At 37.8% G+C, this 17,319-nt stretch overlaps 19 non-coding genes across 19 annotated transcripts; all 19 read right to left on the minus strand.

Moving 5' to 3' along the window:
- Positions 1 to 627: 627 nt before the first annotated feature.
- TRNAF-GAA (transfer RNA phenylalanine (anticodon GAA)) lies at positions 628 to 700 on the minus strand. Its single transcript has one exon. It is a non-coding gene; the product is annotated as a tRNA-Phe (tRNA).
- An 814-nt stretch (positions 701 to 1,514) lies between these two features.
- On the minus strand, positions 1,515 to 1,587 carry TRNAF-GAA (transfer RNA phenylalanine (anticodon GAA)). Its single transcript has one exon. It is a non-coding gene; the product is annotated as a tRNA-Phe (tRNA).
- An 812-nt stretch (positions 1,588 to 2,399) lies between these two features.
- TRNAF-GAA (transfer RNA phenylalanine (anticodon GAA)) lies at positions 2,400 to 2,472 on the minus strand. The gene has a single exon. It is a non-coding gene; the product is annotated as a tRNA-Phe (tRNA).
- An 811-nt stretch (positions 2,473 to 3,283) lies between these two features.
- On the minus strand, positions 3,284 to 3,356 carry TRNAF-GAA (transfer RNA phenylalanine (anticodon GAA)). The gene has a single exon. It is a non-coding gene; the product is annotated as a tRNA-Phe (tRNA).
- Positions 3,357 to 4,170: 814 nt separating this feature from the next.
- On the minus strand, positions 4,171 to 4,243 carry TRNAF-GAA (transfer RNA phenylalanine (anticodon GAA)). Its single transcript has one exon. It is a non-coding gene; the product is annotated as a tRNA-Phe (tRNA).
- Positions 4,244 to 5,053: 810 nt separating this feature from the next.
- On the minus strand, positions 5,054 to 5,126 carry TRNAF-GAA (transfer RNA phenylalanine (anticodon GAA)). Its single transcript has one exon. It is a non-coding gene; the product is annotated as a tRNA-Phe (tRNA).
- Positions 5,127 to 5,940: 814 nt separating this feature from the next.
- TRNAF-GAA (transfer RNA phenylalanine (anticodon GAA)) lies at positions 5,941 to 6,013 on the minus strand. Its single transcript has one exon. It is a non-coding gene; the product is annotated as a tRNA-Phe (tRNA).
- Positions 6,014 to 6,823: 810 nt separating this feature from the next.
- TRNAF-GAA (transfer RNA phenylalanine (anticodon GAA)) lies at positions 6,824 to 6,896 on the minus strand. The gene has a single exon. It is a non-coding gene; the product is annotated as a tRNA-Phe (tRNA).
- Positions 6,897 to 7,710: 814 nt separating this feature from the next.
- On the minus strand, positions 7,711 to 7,783 carry TRNAF-GAA (transfer RNA phenylalanine (anticodon GAA)). The gene has a single exon. It is a non-coding gene; the product is annotated as a tRNA-Phe (tRNA).
- Positions 7,784 to 8,596: 813 nt separating this feature from the next.
- Positions 8,597 to 8,669, minus strand: TRNAF-GAA (transfer RNA phenylalanine (anticodon GAA)). The gene has a single exon. It is a non-coding gene; the product is annotated as a tRNA-Phe (tRNA).
- Positions 8,670 to 9,480: 811 nt separating this feature from the next.
- On the minus strand, positions 9,481 to 9,553 carry TRNAF-GAA (transfer RNA phenylalanine (anticodon GAA)). Its single transcript has one exon. It is a non-coding gene; the product is annotated as a tRNA-Phe (tRNA).
- An 814-nt stretch (positions 9,554 to 10,367) lies between these two features.
- TRNAF-GAA (transfer RNA phenylalanine (anticodon GAA)) lies at positions 10,368 to 10,440 on the minus strand. The gene has a single exon. It is a non-coding gene; the product is annotated as a tRNA-Phe (tRNA).
- An 806-nt stretch (positions 10,441 to 11,246) lies between these two features.
- Positions 11,247 to 11,319, minus strand: TRNAF-GAA (transfer RNA phenylalanine (anticodon GAA)). The gene has a single exon. It is a non-coding gene; the product is annotated as a tRNA-Phe (tRNA).
- Positions 11,320 to 12,131: 812 nt separating this feature from the next.
- TRNAF-GAA (transfer RNA phenylalanine (anticodon GAA)) lies at positions 12,132 to 12,204 on the minus strand. The gene has a single exon. It is a non-coding gene; the product is annotated as a tRNA-Phe (tRNA).
- Positions 12,205 to 13,018: 814 nt separating this feature from the next.
- On the minus strand, positions 13,019 to 13,091 carry TRNAF-GAA (transfer RNA phenylalanine (anticodon GAA)). The gene has a single exon. It is a non-coding gene; the product is annotated as a tRNA-Phe (tRNA).
- Positions 13,092 to 14,769: 1,678 nt separating this feature from the next.
- On the minus strand, positions 14,770 to 14,842 carry TRNAF-GAA (transfer RNA phenylalanine (anticodon GAA)). Its single transcript has one exon. It is a non-coding gene; the product is annotated as a tRNA-Phe (tRNA).
- Positions 14,843 to 15,653: 811 nt separating this feature from the next.
- Positions 15,654 to 15,726, minus strand: TRNAF-GAA (transfer RNA phenylalanine (anticodon GAA)). The gene has a single exon. It is a non-coding gene; the product is annotated as a tRNA-Phe (tRNA).
- A 134-nt stretch (positions 15,727 to 15,860) lies between these two features.
- On the minus strand, positions 15,861 to 15,933 carry TRNAF-GAA (transfer RNA phenylalanine (anticodon GAA)). Its single transcript has one exon. It is a non-coding gene; the product is annotated as a tRNA-Phe (tRNA).
- An 813-nt stretch (positions 15,934 to 16,746) lies between these two features.
- TRNAF-GAA (transfer RNA phenylalanine (anticodon GAA)) lies at positions 16,747 to 16,819 on the minus strand. Its single transcript has one exon. It is a non-coding gene; the product is annotated as a tRNA-Phe (tRNA).
- Between the last annotated feature and the right edge of the window lie 500 nt (positions 16,820 to 17,319).

Genomic DNA, 17,319 nt, shown 5'->3' on the forward strand with positions numbered 1-17,319 from the left:
CTAATGCTCTCCCAAATGAGCTACTGCAGCTACGTCTGACATTTGGAAAGTCTTTTTTGGTGTTTAAGATAAGGCAAACTGAAAGAACATCAAGTGTCCTAGAGGGCGAATTCTGAAAATAAACGTTTCTGCTGCTAAATTTCTTTTTGCTGAATTGCTACTCAGTAACAAAATGCAAACACCCAAACATGTGGAAACCCACGATCGTACTAGGGATTTTAAGGTCTTCAGTCTATTGCTCTCACAACTGAGCTATTTTGGAAAGCTATACTGATAAGAATGTCTTTTTTTAGGAGCTAAAGATTTTGCAAACTGAAATAACATAAAATGCTTTTCAAGATCAAAACCTGAACACAACAGTTTTTGCTGCTAAATTGCTATTCAGTAGCAAAAGCAAACACCCAACCATGCTAAACCCCAGGATTGAACAAGACACCCTTAGATCTTCAGTCTAATGTTCTCACAACTGAGCTATTTCGCCAAGCTCTACTAATAAGAAATTCTTTTATTGGGGCTAATAATAATGCAAACTGTAATAACATGAAATGATCTTGAAGACCAGAACCTGAACACGGCAGTTTCTGCTGCTAAATTGCTATTCTGTAACAAAAAAACAGCAACTAAATATGCCGAAAACCGGGATCGAACCAGGGACCTTTAGATCTTCAGTCTAACGCTCTCCCAACTGAGCTATTTCGGCTAATTGTGAAAGATGTCAAGCCGTTTTTGGGGTTTTAGGCTGGGAAAAAAAAGAGCATTAAGTGTTCTTGATGAACAACACCTGATAATGAAAGATTCTGCTGGTAAATTGCTATTCTGTAACAAAAATACAGCAACTAAACATGCCGAATCCTGGGATCGAACCCAGGACCTTTAGATCTTCAGTTTAATGCTCTCACAAAAGAGCTATTGCGTGTAAGTCTGACGTTTAGAAAGTCTTTTTTGGTGTTTAAGATAAGGCAAACTGAAAGAACATCAAGTGTCCTAGAGGGCGAAACCTGAAAATGAAAGTTTCTGCTGCTAAATTTCTTTTTGCTGAATTGCTACTCAGTAACAAACTGCAAACACCCAAACATGTGGAAACCCACGATCGTACTAGGGATTTTAAGGTCTTCAGTCTATTGCTCTCACAACTGAGCTATTTTGGAAAGCTATACTGATAAGAATGTCTTTTTTTAGGAGCTAAAGATTTTGCAAACTGAAATAACATAAAATGCTTTTCAAGATCAAAACCTGAACACAACAGTTTTTGCTGCTAAATTGCTATTCAGTAGCAAAAGCAAACACCCAACCATGCTAAACCCCAGGATTGAACAAGACACCCTTAGATCTTCAGTCTAATGTTGTCACAACTGAGCTATTTCGCCAAGCTCTACTAATAAGAAATTATTTTATTGGGGCTAATAATAATGCAAACTGTAATAACATGAAATGTTCTTGAAGACCAGAACCTGAACACGGCAGTTTCTGCTGCTAAATTGCTATTCTGTAACAAAAAAACCAGCAACTAAATATGCCGAAACCCGGGATCGAACCAGGGACCTTTAGATCTTCAGTCTAACGCTCTCCCAACTGAGCTATTTCGGCTAATTGTGACAGATGTGAAGTCGTATTTGGGGTTTTAGGTTGGGAAAAAAAGAGCATCAAGTGTTTTTGAAGAGCAACACCTTATAATGAAAGATTCTGCTGGTAAATTGCTATTCTGTAACAAAAATACAGCTACTAAACATGCCGAATCCCAGGATCGAACCAGTGCCTTATAGATCTTCAGTCTAATGCTCTCCCAAATGAGCTATTGCAGCTACGTCTGACATTTGGAATGTCTTTTTTGGTGTTTAAGATAAGGCAAACTGAAAGAACATCAAGTGTCCTAGAGGGCGAAACCTGAAAATAAACGTTTCTGCTGCTAAATTTCTTTTTGCTGAATTGCTACTCAGTAACAAAATGCAAACACCCAAACATGTGGAAACCCACGATCGTACTAGGGATTTTAAGGTCTTCAGTCTATTGCTCTCACAACTGAGCTATTTTGGCAAGCTATACTGATAAGAATGTCTTTTTTTGGAGCTAAAGATTTTGCAAACTGAAATAACATAAAATGTTTTTCAAGATCAAAACCTGAACACAACAGTTTTTGCTGCTAAATTGCTATTCAGTAGCAAAAGCAAACACCCAACCATGCTAAACCCCAGGATTGAACAAGACACCCTTAGATCTTCAGTCTAATGTTGTCACAACTGAGCTATTTCGCCAAGCTCTACTAATAAGAAATTATTTTATTGGGGCTAATAATAATGCAAACTGTAATAACAAGAAATGTTCTTGAAGACCAGAACCTGAACACGGCAGTTTCTGCTGCTAAATTGCTATTCTGTAACAAAAAAAACAGGAACTAAATATGCCGAAACCCGGGATCGAACCAGGGACCTTTAGATCTTCAGTCTAACGCTCTCCCAACTGAGATATTTTGGCTAATTGTGACAGATGTGAAGTCGTATTTGGGGTTTTAGGTTGGGAAAAAAAGAGCATCAAGTGTTCTTGAAGAGCAACACCTTATAATGAAAGATTCTGCTGGTAAATTGCTATTCTGTAACAAAAATACAGCTACTAAACATGCCGAAACCCGGGATCGAACCAGGGACTTATAGATCTTCAATCTAATGCTCTCCCAAATGAGCTATTGCAGCTACATCTGACATTTGGAAAGTCTTTTTTGGTGTTTAAGATAAGGCAAACTGAAAGAACATCAAGTGTCCTAGAGGGCGAAACCTGAAAATAAACGTTTCTGCTGCTAAATTTCTTTTTGCTGAATTGCTACTCAGTAACAAAATGCAAACACCCAAACATGTGGAAACCCACGATCGTACTAGGGATTTTAAGGTCTTCAGTCTATTGCTCTCACAACTGAGCTATTTTGGCAAGCTATACTGATAAGAATGTCTTTTTTTGGAGCTAAAGATTTTGCAAACTGAAATAACATAAAATGTTTTTCAAGATCAAAAACTGAAAACAACAGTTTTTGCTGCTAAATTGCTATTCAGTAGCAAAAGCAAACACCCAACCATGCTAAACCCCAGGATTGAACAAGACACCCTTAGATATTCAGTCTAATGTTCTCACAACTGAGCTATTTCACCAAGCTCTACTAATAAGAAATTCTTTTATTGGGGCTAATAATAATGCAAACTGTAATAACATGAAATGATCTTGAAGACCAGAACCTGAACACGGCAGTTTCTGCTGCTAAATTGCTATTCTGTAACAAAAAAACAGCAACTAAATATGCCGAAAACCGGGATCGAACCAGGGACCTTTAGATCTTCAGTCTAACGCTCTCCCAACTGAGCTATTTCGGCTAATTGTGAAAGATGTCAAGCCGTTTTTGGGGTTTTAGGCTGGGAAAAAAAAGAGCATTAAGTGTTCTTGATGAACAACACCTGATAATGAAAGATTCTGCTGGTAAATTGCTATTCTGTAACAAAAATACAGCAACTAAACATGCCGAATCCTGGGATCGAACCCAGGACCTTTAGATCTTCAGTTTAATGCTCTCACAAAAGAGCTATTGCGTGTAAGTCTGACGTTTAGAAAGTCTTTTTTGGTGTTTAAGATAAGGCAAACTGAAAGAACATCAAGTGTCCTAGAGGGCGAAACCTGAAAATGAAAGTTTCTGCTGCTAAATTTCTTTTTGCTGAATTGCTACTCAGTAACAAACTGCAAACACCCAAACATGTGGAAACCCACGATCGTACTAGGGATTTTAAGGTCTTCAGTCTATTGCTCTCACAACTGAGCTATTTTGGCAAGCTATACTGATAAGAATGTCTTTTTTTAGGAGCTAAAGATTTTGCAAACTGAAATAACATAAAATGCTTTTCAAGATCAAAACCTGAACACAACAGTTTTTGCTGCTAAATTGCTATTCAGTAGCAAAAGCAAACACCCAACCATGCTAAACCCCAGGATTGAACAAGACACCCTTAGATCTTCAGTCTAATGTTGTCACAACTGAGCTATTTCGCCAAGCTCTACTAATAAGAAATTATTTTATTGGGGCTAATAATAATGCAAACTGTAATAACATGAAATGTTCTTGAAGACCAGAACCTGAACACGGCAGTTTCTGCTGCTAAATTGCTATTCTGTAACAAAAAAAACAGCAACTAAATATGCCGAAACCCGGGATCGAACCAGGGACCTTTAGATCTTCAGTCTAACGCTCTCCCAACTGAGCTATTTTGGCTAATTGTGACAGATATGAAGTCGTATTTGGGGTTTTAGGTTGGGAAAAAAAGAGCATCAAGTGTTCTTGAAGAGCAACACCTTATAATGAAAGATTCTGCTGGTAAATTGCTATTCTGTAACAAAAATACAGCAACTAAACATGCCGAAACCCGGGATCGAACCAGGGACTTATAGATCTTCAGTCTAATGCTCTCCCAAATGAGCTATTGCAGCTACGTCTGACATTTGGAAAGTCTTTTTTGGTGTTTAAGATAAGGCAAACTGAAAGAACATCAAGTGTCCTAGAGGGCGAAACCTGAAAATAAACGTTTCTGCTGCTAAATTTCTTTTTGCTGAATTGCTACTCAGTAACAAAATGCAAACACCCAAACATGTGGAAACCCACGATCGTACTAGGGATTTTAAGGTCTTCAGTCTATTGCTCTCACAACTGAGCTATTTTGGCAAGCTATACTGATAAGAATGTCTTTTTTTGGAGCTAAAGATTTTGCAAACTGAAATAACATAAAATGTTTTTCAAGATCAAAAACTGAAAACAACAGTTTTTGCTGCTAAATTGCTATTCAGTAGCAAAAGCAAACACCCAACCATGCTAAACCCCAGGATTGAACAAGACACCCTTAGATCTTCAGTCTAATGTTCTCACAACTGAGCTATTTCGCCAAGCTCTACTAATAAGAAATTATTTTATTGGGGCTAATAATAATGCAAACTGTAATAACATGAAATGATCTTGAAGACCAGAACCTGAACACGGCAGTTTCTGCTGCTAAATTGCTATTCTGTAACAAAAAAACAGCAATAAATATGCCGAAAACCAGGATCGAACCAGGGACCTTTAGATCTTCAGTCTAACGCTCTCCCAACTGAGCTATTTCGGCTAATTGTGAAAGATGTCAAGACGTTTTTGGGGTTTTAGGCTGGGGAAAAAAAGAGCATTAAGTTTTCTTGATGAACAACACCTGATAATGAAAGATTCTGCTGGTAAATTGCTATTCTGTAACAAAAATACAGCAACTAAACATGCCGAATCCTGGGATCGAACCCAGGACCTTTAGATCTTCAGTTTAATGCTCTCACAAAAGAGCTATTGCGTGTAAGTCTGACGTTTATAAAGTCTTTTTTGGTGTTTAAGATAAGGCAAACTGAAAGAACATCAAGTGTCCTAGAGGGCGAAACCTGAAAATGAAAGTTTCTGCTGCTAAATTTCTTTTTGCTGAATTGCTACTCAGTAACAAACTGCAAACACCCAAACATGTGGAAACCCACGATCGTACTAGGGATTTTAAGGTCTTCAGTCTATTGCTCTCACAACTGAGCTATTTTGGAAAGCTATACTGATAAGAATGTCTTTTTTTAGGAGCTAAAGATTTTGCAAACTGAAATAACATAAAATGCTTTTCAAGATCAAAACCTGAACACAACAGTTTTTGCTGCTAAATTGCTATTCAGTAGCAAAAGCAAACACCCAACCATGCTAAACCCCAGGATTGAACAAGACACCCTTAGATCTTCAGTCTAATGTTGTCACAACTGAGCTATTTCGCCAAGCTCTACTAATAAGAAATTATTTTATTGGGGCTAATAATAATGCAAACTGTAATAACATGAAATGTTCTTGAAGACCAGAACCTGAACACGGCAGTTTCTGCTGCTAAATTGCTATTCTGTAACAAAAAAAACAGCAACTAAATATGCCGAAACCCGGGATCGAACCAGGGACCTTTAGATCTTCAGTCTAACGCTCTCCCAACTGAGCTATTTCAGCTAATTGTGACAGATGTGAAGTCGTATTTGGGGTTTTAGGTTGGGAAAAAAAGAGCATCAAGTGTTTTTGAAGAGCAACACCTTATAATGAAAGATTCTGCTGGTAAATTGCTATTCTGTAACAAAAATACAGCTACTAAACATGCCGAAACCCGGGATCGAACCAGAGATTTATAGATCTTCAGTCTAATGCTCTCCCAAATGAGCTATTGCAGCTACGTCTGACATTTGGAAAGTCTTTTTTGGTGTTTAAGATAAGGCAAACTGAAAGAACATCAAGTGTCCTAGAGGGCGAAACCTGAAAATAAACGTTTCTGCTGCTAAATTTCTTTTTGCTGAATTGCTACTCAGTAACAAAATGCAAACACCCAAACATGTGGAAACCCACGATCGTACTAGGGATTTTAAGGTCTTCAGTCTATTGCTCTCACAACTGAGCTATTTTGGCAAGCTATACTGATAAGAATGTCTTTTTTTGGAGCTAAAGATTTTGCAAACTGAAATAACATAAAATGTTTTTCAAGATCAAAAACTGAAAACAACAGTTTTTGCTGCTAAATTGCTATTCAGTAGCAAAAGCAAACACCCAACCATGCTAAACCCCAGGATTGAACAAGACACCCTTAGATCTTCAGTCTAATGTTCTCACAACTGAGCTATTTCGCCAAGCTCTACTAATAAGAAATTATTTTATTGGGGCTAATAATAATGCAAACTGTAATAACATGAAATGATCTTGAAGACCAGAACCTGAACACGGCAGTTTCTGCTGCTAAATTGCTATTCTGTAACAAAAAAACAGCAATAAATATGCCGAAAACCAGGATCGAACCAGGGACCTTTAGATCTTCAGTCTAACGCTCTCCCAACTGAGCTATTTCGGCTAATTGTGAAAGATGTCAAGACGTTTTTGGGGTTTTAGGCTGGGGAAAAAAAGAGCATTAAGTTTTCTTGATGAACAACACCTGATAATGAAAGATTCTGCTGGTAAATTGCTATTCTGTAACAAAAATACAGCAACTAAACATGCCGAATCCTGGGATCGAACCCAGGACCTTTAGATCTTCAGTTTAATGCTCTCACAAAAGAGCTATTGCGTGTAAGTCTGACGTTTATAAAGTCTTTTTTGGTGTTTAAGATAAGGCAAACTGAAAGAACATCAAGTGTCCTAGAGGGCGAAACCTGAAAATGAAAGTTTCTGCTGCTAAATTTCTTTTTGCTGAATTGCTACTCAGTAACAAACTGCAAACACCCAAACATGTGGAAACCCACGATCGTACTAGGGATTTTAAGGTCTTCAGTCTATTGCTCTCACAACTGAGCTATTTTGGAAAGCTATACTGATAAGAATGTCTTTTTTTAGGAGCTAAAGATTTTGCAAACTGAAATAACATAAAATGCTTTTCAAGATCAAAACCTGAACACAACAGTTTTTGCTGCTAAATTGCTATTCAGTAGCAAAAGCAAACACCCAACCATGCTAAACCCCAGGATTGAACAAGACACCCTTAGATCTTCAGTCTAATGTTGTCACAACTGAGCTATTTCGCCAAGCTCTACTAATAAGAAATTATTTTATTGGGGCTAATAATAATGCAAACTGTAATAACATGAAATGTTCTTGAAGACCAGAACCTGAACACGGCAGTTTCTGCTGCTAAATTGCTATTCTGTAACAAAAAAAACAGCAACTAAATATGCCGAAACCCGGGATCGAACCAGGGACCTTTAGATCTTCAGTCTAACGCTCTCCCAACTGAGCTATTTCAGCTAATTGTGACAGATGTGAAGTCGTATTTGGGGTTTTAGGTTGGGAAAAAAAGAGCATCAAGTGTTTTTGAAGAGCAACACCTTATAATGAAAGATTCTGCTGGTAAATTGCTATTCTGTAACAAAAATACAGCTACTAAACATGCCGAAACCCGGGATCGAACCAGAGATTTATAGATCTTCAGTCTAATGCTCTCCCAAATGAGCTATTGCAGCTACGTCTGACATTTGGAAAGTCTTTTTTGGTGTTTAAGATAAGGCAAACTGAAAGAACATCAAGTGTCCTAGAGGGCGAAACCTGAAAATAAACGTTTCTGCTGCTAAATTTCTTTTTGCTGAATTGCTACTCAGTAACAAAATGCAAACACCCAAACATGTGGAAACCCACGATCGTACTAGGGATTTTAAGGTCTTCAGTCTATTGCTCTCACAACTGAGCTATTTTGGCAAGCTATACTGATAAGAATGTCTTTTTTTTGGAGCTAAAGATTTTGCAAACTGAAATAACATAAAATGCTTTTCAAGATCAAAACCTGAACACAACAGTTTTTGCTGCTAAATTGCTATTCAGTAGCAAAAGCAAACACCCAACCATGCTAAACCCCAGGATTGAACAAGACACCCTTAGATCTTCAGTCTTATGTTGTCACAACTGAGCTATTTCACCAAGCTCTACTAATAAGAAATTATTTTATTGGGGCTAATAATAATGCAAACTGTAATAACATGAAATGTTCTTGAAGAACAGAACCTGAACACGGCAGTTTCTGCTGCTAAATTGCTATTCTGTAACAAAAAAAACAGCAACTAAACATGCAGAAACCCGGTATCGAACCAGGGACCTTTAGATCTTCAGTCTAACGCTCTCCCAACTGAGCTATTTCGGCTAATTGTGACAGATGTGAAGTCGTATTTGGGGTTTTAGGTTGGGAAAAAAAGAGCATCAAGTGTTTTTGAAGAGCAACACCTTATAATGAAAGATTCTGCTGGTAAATTGCTATTCTGTAACAAAAATACAGCTACTAAACATGCCGAAACCCGGGATCGAACCAGGGACTTAAAGATCTTCAGTCTAATGCTCTCCCAAATGAGCTATTGCAGCTACGTCTGACATTTGGAAAGTCTTTTTTGGTGTTTAAGATAAGGCAAACTGAAAGAACATCAAGTGTCCTAGAGGGCGAAACCTGAAAATAAACGTTTCTGCTGCTAAATTTCTTTTTGCTGAATTGCTACTCAGTAACAAAATGCAAACACCCAAACATGTGGAAACCCACGATCGTACTAGGGATTTTAAGGTCTTCAGTCTATTGCTCTCACAACTGAGCTATTTTGGCAAGCTATACTGATAAGAATGTCTTTTTTTGGAGCTAAAGATTTTGCAAACTGAAATAACATAAAATGTTTTTCAAGATCAAAAACTGAAAACAACAGTTTTTGCTGCTAAATTGCTATTCAGTAGCAAAAGCAAACACCCAACCATGCTAAACCCCAGGATTGAACAAGACACCCTTAGATCTTCAGTCTAATGTTCTCACAACTGAGCTATTTCGCCAAGCTCTACTAATAAGAAATTCTTTTATTGGGGCTAATAATAATGCAAACTGTAATAACATGAAATAATCTTGAAGACCAGAACCTGAACACGGCAGTTTCTGCTGCTAAATTGCTATTCTGTAACAAAAAAACAGCAACTAAATATGCCAAAACCCGGGATCGAACCAGGGACCTTTAGATCTTCAGTCTAACGCTCTCCCAACTGAGCTATTTCGGCTAATTGTGAAAGATGTCAAGCCGTATTTGGGGTTTTAGGCTGGGAAAAAAAAGAGCATTAAGTGTTCTTGATGAACAACACCTGATAATGAAAGATTCTGCTGGTAAATTGCTATTCTGTAACAAAAATACAGCTACTAAACATGCCGAAACCCGGGATTGAACCAGGGACTTATAGATCTTCAGTCTAATGCTCTCCCAAATGAGCTATTGCAGCTACATCTGACATTTGGAAAGTTTTTTTTGGTGTTTAAGATAAGGCAAACTGAAAGAACATCAAGTGTCCTAGAGGGCGAAACCTGAAAATGAAAGTTTCTGCTGCTAAATTTCTTTTTGCTGAATTGCTACTCAGTAACAAACTGCAAACACCCAAACATGTGGAAACCCACGATCGTACTAGGGATTTTAAGGTCTTCAGTCTATTGCTCTCACAACTGAGCTATTTTGGCAAGCTATACTGATAAGAATGTCTTTTTTTAGGAGCTAAAGATTTTGCAAACTGAAATAACATAAAATGCTTTTCAAGATCAAAACCTGAACACAACAGTTTTTGCTGCTAAATTGCTATTCAGTAGCAAAAGCAAACACCCAACCATGCTAAACCCCAGGATTGAACAAGACACCCTTAGATCTTCAGTCTAATGTTCTCACAACTGAGCTATTTCGCCAAGCTCTACTAATAAGAAATTCTTTTATTGGGGCTAATAATAATGCAAACTGTAATAACATGAAATGTTCTTGAAGACCAGAACCTGAACACGGCAGTTTCTGCTGCTAAATTGCTATTCTGTAACAAAAAAAACAGCAACTAAATATGCCGAAACCCGGGATCGAACCAGGGACCTTTAGATCTTCAGTCTAAAGCTCTCCCAACTGAGCTATTTCGGCTAATTGTGACAGATGTGAAGTCGTATTTGGGGTTTTAGGTTGGGAAAAAAAGAGCATTAGGTGTTCTTGAAGAGCAACACCTTATAATGAAAGATTCTGCTGGTAAATTGCTATTCTGTAACAAAAATACAGCTACTAAACATGCCGAAACCGAACCAGGGACTTATAGATCTTCAGTCTAATGCTCTCCCAAATGAGCTATTGCAGCTACGTCTGACATTAGGAAAGTCTTTTTTGGTGTTTAAGATAAGGCAAACTGAAAGAACATCAAGTGTCCTAGAGGGCGAAACCCGAAAATAAACGTTTCTGCTGCTAAATTTCTTTTTGCTGAATTGCTACTCAGTAACAAAATGCAAACACCCAAACATGTGGAAACCCACGATCGTACTAGGGATTTTAAGGTCTTCAGTCTATTGCTCTCACAACTGAGCTATTTTGGCAAGCTATACTGATAAGAATGTCTTTTTTTAGGAGCTAAAGATTTTGCAAACTGAAATAACATAAAATGCTTTTCAAGATCAAAACCTGAACACAACAGTTTTTGCTGCTAAATTGCTATTCAGTAGCAAAAGCAAACACCCAACTATGCTAAACCCCAGGATTGAACAAGACACCCTTAGATCTTCAGTCTAATGTTGTCACAACTGAGCTATTTTGCCAAGCTCTACTAATAAGAAATTATTTTATTGGGGCTAATAATAATGCAAACTGTAATAACATGAAATGTTCTTGAAGACCAGAACCTGAACACGGCAGTTTCTGCTGCTAAATTGCTATTCTGTAACAAAAAAAACAGCAACTAAATATGCCAAAAACCGGGATCGAACCAGGGACCTTTAGATCTTCAGTCTAACGCTCTCCCAACTGAGCTATTTCAGCTAATTGTGACAGATGTGAAGTCGTATTTGGGGTTTTAGGTTGGGAAAAAAAGAGCATCAAGTGTTCTTGAAGAGCAACACCTTATAATGAAAGATTCTGCTGGTAAATTGCTATTCTGTAACAAAAATACAGCTACTAAACATGCCGAAATCCGGGATCGAACCAGGTACTTATAGATCTTCAGTCTAATGCTCTCCCAAATGAGCTATTGCAGCTCCGTCTGACATTGGGAAAGTCTTTTTTGGTGTTTAAGATAAGGCAAACTGAAAGAACATCAAGTGTCCTAGAGGGCGAAACCTGAAAATAAACGTTTCTGCTGCTAAATTTCTTTTTGCTGAATTGCTACTCAGTAACAAAATGCAAACACCCAAACATGTGGAAACCCACGATCGTACTAGGGATTTTAAGGTCTTCAGTCTATTGCTCTCACAACTGAGCTATTTTGGCAAGCTATACTGATAAGAATGTCTTTTTTTTGGAGCTAAAGATTTTGCAAACTGAAATAACATAAAATGTTTTTCAAGATCAAAAACTGAAAACAACAGTTTTTGCTGCTAAATTGCTATTCAGTAGCAAAAGCAAACACCCAACCATGCTAAACCCCAGGATTGAACAAGACACCCTTAGATCTTCAGTCTAATGTTCTCACAACTGAGCTATTTCGCCAAGCTCTACTAATAAGAAATTCTTTTATTGGGGCTAATAATAATGCAAACTGTAATAACATGAAATGATCTTGAAGACCAGAACCTGAACACGGCAGTTTCTGCTGCTAAATTGCTATTCTGTAACATAAAAACAGCTACCAAATAAGCCGAAACCCGGGATCGAACCAGTGACCTTTAGATCTTCAGTCTAACGCTCTCCCAACTGAGCTATTTCAGCTAATTGTGAAAGATGTCAAGCCGTATTTGGGGTTTTAGGCTGGGAAAAAAAAGAGCATTAAGTGTTCTTGATGAACAACACCTGATAATGAAAGATTCTGCTGGTAAATTGCTATTCTGTAACAAAAATACAGCAACTAAACATGCCGAATCCTGGGATCGAACCCAGGACCTTTAGATCTTCAGTTTAATGCTCTCACAAAAGAGCTATTGCGTGTAAGTCTGACGTTTATAAAGTCTTTTTTGGTGTTTAAGATAAGGCAAACTGAAAGAACATCAAGTGTCCTAGAGGGCGAAACCTGAAAATGAAAGTTTCTGCTGCTAAATTTCTTTTTGCTGAATTGCTACTCAGTAACAAACTGCAAACACCCAAACATGTGGAAACCCACGATCGTACTAGGGATTCTAAGGTCTTCAGTCTATTGCTCTCACAACTGAGCTATTTTGGCAAGCTATACTGATAAGAATGTCTTTTTTTAGGAGCTAAAGATTTTGCAAACTGAAATAACATAAAATGCTTTTCAAGATCAAAACCTGAACACAACAGTTTTTGCTGCTAAATTGCTATTCAGTAGCAAAAGCAAACACCCAACCATGCTAAACCCCAGGATTGAACAAGACACCCTTAGATCTTCAGTCTAATGTTGTCACAACTGAGCTATTTCGCCAAGCTCTACTAATAAGAAATTATTTTATTGGGGCTAATAATAATGCAAACTGTAATAACATGAAATGTTCTTGAAGACCAGAACCTGAACACGGCAGTTTCTGCTGCTAAATTGCTATTCTGTAACAAAAAAAACAGCAACTAAATATGCCAAAACCCGGGATCGAACCAGGGACCTTTAGATCTTCAGTCTAACGCTCTCCCAACTGAGCTATTTCGGCTAATTGCGACAGATGTGAAGTCGTATTTGGGGTTTTAGGTTGGGAAAAAAAGAGCATCAAGTGTTCTTGAAGAGCAACACCTTATAATGAAAGATTCTGCTGGTAAATTGCTATTCTGTAACAAAAATACAGCTACTAAACATGCCGAAACCCGGGATCGAACCAGGGACTTAAAGATCTTCAGTCTAATGCTCTACCAAATGAGCTATTGCAGCTACGTCTGACATTTGGAAAGTCTTTTTTGGTGTTTAAGATAAGGCAAACTGAAAGAACATCAAGTGTCCTAGAGGGCGAAACCTGAAAATAAACGTTTCTGCTGCTAAATTTCTTTTTGCTGAATTGCTACTCAGTAACAAAATGCAAACACCCAAACATGTGGAAACCCACGATCGTACTAGGGATTTTAAGGTCTTCAGTCTATTGCTCTCACAACTGAGCTATTTTGGCAAGCTATACTGATAAGAATGTCTTTTTTTGGAGCTAAAGATTTTGCAAACTGAAATAACATAAAATGTTTTTCAAGATCAAAAACTGAAAACAACAGTTTTTGCTGCTAAATTGCTATTCAGTAGCAAAAGCAAACACCCAACCATGCTAAACTCCAGGATTGAACAAGACACCCTTAGATCTTCAGTCTAATGTTCTCACAACTGAGCTATTTCGCCAAGCTCTACTAATAAGAAATTCTTTTATTGGGGCTAATAATAATGCAAACTGTAATAACATGAAATGATCTTGAAGACCAGAACCTGAACACGGCAGTTTCTGCTGCTAAATTGCTATTCTGTAACAAAAAAACAGCAACTAAATATGCCGAAACCCGGGATCTTCAGTCTAACGCTCTCCCAACTGAGCTATTTCGGCTAATTGTGAAAGATGTCAAGCCGTATTTGGGGTTTTAGGCTGGGAAAAAAAAGAGCATTAAGTGTTTTTGATGAACAACACCTGATAATGAAAGATTCTGCTGGTAAATTGCTATTCTGTAACAAAAATACAGCAACTAAACATGCCGAATCCTGGGATCGAACCCAGGACCTTTAGATCTTCAGTTTAATGCTCTCACAAAAGAGCTATTGCGTGTAAGTCTGACGTTTAGAAAGTCTTTTTTGGTGTTTAAGATAAGGCAAACTGAAAGAACATCAAGTGTCCTAGAGGGCGAAACCTGAAAATAAACGTTTCTGCTGCTAAATTTCTTTTTGCTGAATTGCTACTCAGTAACAAAATGCAAACACCCAAACATGTGGAAACCCACGATCGTACTAGGGATTTTAAGGTCTTCAGTCTATTGCTCTCACAACTGAGCTATTTTGGCAAGCTATACTGATAAGAATGTCTTTTTTTAGGAGCTAAAGATTTTGCAAACTGAAATAACATAAAATGCTTTTCAAGATCAAAACCTGAACACAACAGTTTTTGCTGCTAAATTGCTATTCAGTAGCAAAAGCAAACACCCAACCATGCTAAACCCCAGGATTGAACAAGACACCCTTAGATCTTCAGTCTAATGTTGTCACAACTGAGCTATTTCGCCAAGCTCTACTAATAAGAAATTATTTTATTGGGGCTAATAATAATGCAAACTGTAATAACATGAAATGTTCTTGAAGACCAGAACCTGAACACGGCAGTTTCTGCTGCTAAATTGCTATTCTGTAACAAAAAAAACAGCAACTAAATATGCCGAAACCCGGGATCGAACCAGGGACCTTTAGATCTTCAGTCTAACGCTCTCCCAACTGAGCTATTTCGGCTAATTGTGACAGATGTAAAGTCGTATTTGGGGTTTTAGGTTGGGAAAAAAAGAGCATCAAGTGTTCTTGAAGAGCAACACCTTATAATGAAAGATTCTGCTGGTAAATTGCTATTCTGTAACAAAAATACAGCTACTAAACATGCCGAAACCCGGGATCGAACCAGGGACTTATAGATCTTCAGTCTAATGCTCTCCCAAATGAGCTATTGCAGCTACGTCTGACATTTAGAAAGTCTTTTTTGGTGTTTAAGATAAGGCAAACTGAAAGAACATCAAGTGTCCTAGAGGGCGAAACCTGAAAATAAACGTTTCTGCTGCTAAATTTCTTTTTGCTGAATTGCTACTCAGTAACAAAATGCAAACACCCAAACATGTGGAAACCCACGATCGTACTAGGGATTTTAAGGTCTTCAGTCTATTGCTCTCACAACTGAGCTATTTTGGCAAGCTATACTGATAAGAATGTCTATTTTTGGAGCTAAAGATTTTGCAAACTGAAATAACATAAAATGTTTTTCAAGATCAAAAACTGAAAACAACAGTTTTTGCTGCTAAATTGCTATTCAGTAGCAAAAGCAAACACCCAACCATGCTAAACCCCAGGATTGAACAAGACACCCTTAGATCTTCAGTCTAATGTTCTCACAACTGAGCTATTTCGCCAAGCTCTACTAATAAGAAATTCTTTTATTGGGGCTAATAATAATGCAAACTGTAATAACATGAAATGATCTTGAAGACCAGAACCTGAACACGGCAGTTTCTGCTGCTAAATTGCTATTCTGTAACATAAAAACAGCAACTAAATATGCCGAAACCCGGGATCGAACCAGGAACCTTTAGATCTTCAGTCTAACGCTCTCCCAACTGAGCTATTTTGGCTAATTGCGAAGCCGTACTTGGGGTTTTAGGCTGGGAAAAAAAAGTGCATTAAGTGTTCTTGATGAACAACACCTGTTAATGAAAGTTTCTGCTGGTAAATTGCTATTCTGTAACAAAAATACAGCAACTAAACATGCCGAATCCTGGGATCGAACCCAGGACCTTTAGATCTTCAGTCTAACGCTCTCCCAACTGAGCTATTTCGGCTAATTGTGAAAGATGTCAAGCCGTTTTTGGGGTTTTAGGCTGGGAAAAAAAAGAGCATTAAGTGTTCTTGATGAACAACACCTGATAATGAAAGATTCTGCTGGTAAATTGCTATTCTGTAACAAAAATACAGCAACTAAACATGCCGAATCCTGGGATCGAACCCAGGACCTTTAGATCTTCAGTTTAATGCTCTCACAAAAGAGCTATTGCGTGTAAGTCTGACGTTTAGAAAGTCTTTTTTGGTGTTTAAGATAAGGCAAACTGAAAGAACATCAAGTGTCCTAGAGGGCGAAACCTGAAAATGAAAGTTTCTGCTGCTAAATTTCTTTTTGCTGAATTGCTACTCAGTAACAAACTGCAAACACCCAAACATGTGGAAACCCACGATCGTACTAGGGATTTTAAGGTCTTCAGTCTATTGCTCTCACAACTCAGCTATTTTGGCAAGCTATACTGATAAGAATGTCTTTTTTTAGGAGCTAAAGATTTTGCAAACTGAAATAACATAAAATGCTTTTCAAGATCAAAACCTGAACACAACAGTTTTTGCTGCTAAATTGCTATTCAGTAGCAAAAGCAAACACCCAACCATGCTAAACCCCAGGATTGAACAAGACACCCTTAGATCTTCAGTCTAATGTTGTCACAACTGAGCTATTTCGCCAAGCTCTACTAATAAGAAATTCTTTTATTGGGGCTAATAATAATGCAAACTGTAATAACATGAAATGATCTTGAAGACCAGCACCTGAACACGGCAGTTTCTGCTGCTAAATTGCTATTCTGTAACAAAAAAACAGCAACTATATATGCCGAAACCCGGGATCAAACCAGGGACCTTTAGATCTTCAGTCTAACGCTCTCCCAACTGAGCTATTTTGGCTAATTGTGAAGCCGCATTTGGGGTTTTAGGCTGGGGAAAAAAAGTGCATTAAGTGTTCTTGATGAACAACACCTGATAATGAAAGATTCTGCTGGTAAATTGCTATTCTGTAACAAAAAAACAGCAACTAAACATGCCGAAACCCGGGATCGAACCAGGGACCTTTAGATCTTCAGTCTAACGCTCTCACAAAAGAGATATTTTGGCTAATTGTGACAGATGTGAAGTCGTATTTGGGGTTTTAGGTTGGGAAAAAAAGAGCATCAAGTGTTCTTGAAGAGCAACACCTTATAATGAAAGATTCTGCTGGTAAATTGCTATTCTGTAACAAAAATACAGCTACTAAACATGCCGAAACCTGGGATTGAACCAGGGACTTATAGATCTTCAGTCTAATGCTCTCCCAAATGAGCTATTGCAGCTACGTCTGACATTTAGAAAGTCTTTTTTGGTGTTTAAGATAAGGCAAACTGAAAGAACATCAAGTGTCCTAGAGGGCG

This window comes from Pseudophryne corroboree, chromosome 4, assembly GCF_028390025.1.
Source record: "Pseudophryne corroboree isolate aPseCor3 chromosome 4, aPseCor3.hap2, whole genome shotgun sequence".
Lineage (NCBI taxonomy): Eukaryota > Metazoa > Chordata > Amphibia > Anura > Myobatrachidae > Pseudophryne > Pseudophryne corroboree.